We start from the raw sequence: 3,429 nt of genomic DNA, 5'->3' as shown, positions 1-3,429 counted from the left end.
ATTTGATTATACATTTCTGTAGCGTACCTTTAAAATGTATTTTATACTGAGCTGAAACACCTAAAAGCAGTTTATTTAACTGTTTTTTAAAGTTTATTGAACTTGTGTCTTTGTTGTATTGTATTGATTTCCTGATTTTGCTTATAATTTGGTTACCTGTAGAAAATATTTTTTGCACTGAGCCCAGAGTAGCAACCAGAATTGTTTGTCCAATTGTTTATTTTCTTTATTATATATATAAAAAATAAAAATAAATGTGTAGGCTTATTTTTTGCTTAATATTGTTGTTGTGAATCTCCTAATTGTGGTACACGATGTGAAAATTTCAGATAAATGTTCGTTATATATTTTGGTAGCATTTGTGAGTTAATAAAAATATAGATGTATAATATCAAAATATCAATATATCAATCGATATCTACTTCTGTATCGAATCAAATCGTAAGCATATCGTAGAGAAATTTTTGAGGGTATCGGCAACTATAGTATCGCTGGGTATGAAAATCGATATTGTATCGTATCGTGACGAACCGTCCCCAATTTACACCCCTAATCATAAAGAGGAAGCTGCGACAAAGAAGACCTAAGACAGTTGAGCAACTACGAAGCCTGTATTAGACAAGAATGGGACACATTCCTATTCCTAAACCTTGAGCAACTTGTGCCCTCCTCAGTCCCCAGACGTTTGCAGACTGTTATGAAAAAAGAAGAGGGGATGCCACACAGTGGTAACCGTGGCCTTGTCCCAACTTTTTTGAGGATGTGTTGATGCCATGAAAATTTAAAATCAACTTATTTGTCCCTTAAAATTATACATTTTCTCAGTTTAAACATTTGATATGCCATCTATGTTGTATTTCTGAATAAGATATTGAATTTGAAACTTCCCCATTCATTGCATTCTGTTTTTATTCACAATTTGTACAGTGTCCCCAATTTTTTGGAATCGGGTTTGTAGATGGGGAAAGTTTATTGAGGCACAGATTCCAGAAGCACAGTTACCAAAATCAGAATTTCATTGCACAATGATCTATGATCCCGAAAGAGATGAAAAAAAAAAGATAGAAAAGAATGGCAGGAAGAAACTGAAAGACAAAAAATTTTAATAATCTCACAGCACATTATAATAGGTAAACAGGGAGCAGCTCTGTTTATACCTGAATGTGAATTTGTGAAAAAATGGTTTAATGTAACAGATTCTGTGCCACATGTGTCTGTATATGTAGGAAAAATTGTGAAGCAAAAGATTTAGGAGCAATGATGAAAAAGGCAGAACAAAGTAAATGGGAACCAGCCCCGACATCCATTGATTTTCATTCAGCTGACAAAATTACATCAAAATTTTGTGTGCAACCAGTTTGATGGGAAATTTCCTCAGGACAAAGTAGTTATCAGTCAAAGGAAACTTGACACAGATGACTACAACATCCGAATTGATAAAAAATACTGAGACTGAAACTATTTAAGAAAGTAGAGCATCAAGTAACAACTGAACTATGGTCTCAATATGACTCAGATGTAGGATGATAAAATCAAGCAAACCCAGTTAAGAGTACACCTTAACCCAGATGCAATGTCTGCCCAAGGGGGGGGGGGGGGGGGAAAGTCATGATACCCTTGCTTCCTGATGCTGAAACAGGTATAAGCAACACTCTTGACGGTTTTAGTGACGGTAGGGTAATTACGCGCCCTATTCAGCCTACTTCAGTGTTCCAGTCGCAGAGGAAGTAGATTGTTTGCTTCCGTCTTCCCGCTACCTTTAGGATGTTCCTCGCCTTTACTGCTCTGCGCTTTACTTGCTTCTTATTTCTGTACTTTTCTCAGATTTTTCTAAGATTGTTACTTCAGCAGATCAGCACAGTGCTCCAAACAACAGATTTTTGCCACCAAACCCCTAAACCTCCAAAATCTTTGGGAATGGAATAATACTATCAAAAAGCCGACTTTGTCTCCACTGCCAGCAGTTCCCTTACATCCGGAGACTCGGGGGGGGACCCACAATGCCTACCATTCCAAACAGACGCGCCGAGACGGCAAAATGGTCCTGTTGTGATCTACTTTTTGCATGAACTGCTGCAAACATTCTACAACAGGATTGTGGTTCTTGAAACAAAGTTACGTGCTGGATGGGTCCAAAACAGGCGGGCTCACTCAGCAGACCGTCGTCATGGACCCTCTCGCACTACAGCGGTGAGTCCCATGAATCTGCTGAATCTTCAACAGTTTATACCAAACGTGTAGAAGGAACAATCCAAAACTGATCGCCCACACTAAATCGATGGCACAAACATTGGAGCGAGCCCCAGAGGAACACGCGAACATCAAACTGTCACGAGTTTCGTCTTGCTGCCGTAGCCATACTCTGCTCCAGATTTCTGCCAATGATCCGGTTGTGACTATGGTCTTTCCCCCTATAAAATTTGAGCAAGACTTTGACGCATTCCTGCATGCGGGGAGCATCCCCACTTTGTTCCCCATGGATCGGACTAGGCCCGCGCTACACTGCTCTCCCCGGCCCTCTCAGGTCCCCGCCCGCGGATTCTCGCTCCCGGCGCCCCCCGCGCGCCCGGCCTCGACGTGGGTGCCTTATTATCTCAGCAACATTCGTCGAGCCCCTCCCACCCAATGCTGCCTTCCCAGTATGGTCTCTGATAGACACCCAGGGACTTCCGCATTTCTGCTGCCGCCACCCACGACCCTGCCCACTGCCTTATCCCCTGTGGGGTCAGCCTGCTCTTCCGACCGAGCCGCCGCATCTTCAGACGGACTTCCTGTGCCTTTTGACATCTCTTTGACTCCGTTACTTCCCATTTCATTCTTCCCCGCGCCAAGGGTTTTCCCGCACTTAATGGGCTTTCTGTCTGTTCTTTTGCCCTTAGTTGCACCTCAACCGAGTGTTTACTGTTCACAGAAGCGCTAAATCCTGAGCGTTTTTATGCCCAGAAGCTCTGCTTGTGTTCATGATCATAAAACTAGCAACTCCACTGAAATCTGTTTTCTGCATTGCAAAAAACATTACATTTTTAAAATGTTAGAAACATCTTTCATGTGGGCAAGCTTTAGTCTTAGCTTTGCCCCCCACTCTCATTCTCTCACCGCGGACCCGCCGGTTTTCAACCCTTGTTGGCTTTCTTTCTGTGCCTTTGCTTAGTTGCACTAACCTTTCTGATACTGTTCACCGAAGCGCTATGCTGGAGATGTTTGTGCTTCGCATCTCAAACCCCTTATGTTCCTGCTCATATAACTTGCCAACTCACTGCCCTCTGTTTTATGCTTCGACGCTCCCCACCTATGTTCCTGATCATAAACCTCGCACCTCACTGCCCTCTATTTTGCCCTGCCCCCCCCCCCCTCCCCCTTCTTGGCTGGTGCCCCATCTTTCATGTGGGCAAGCTTTCGTCGTTATCTTTGTACAAACTGTCATTCTCT

Source organism: Cyprinus carpio, chromosome B20 (genome assembly GCF_018340385.1).
Source record: "Cyprinus carpio isolate SPL01 chromosome B20, ASM1834038v1, whole genome shotgun sequence".
In the NCBI taxonomy this organism is placed as follows: domain Eukaryota; kingdom Metazoa; phylum Chordata; class Actinopteri; order Cypriniformes; family Cyprinidae; genus Cyprinus; species Cyprinus carpio.
This window is presented reverse-complemented; position numbering follows the sequence as displayed.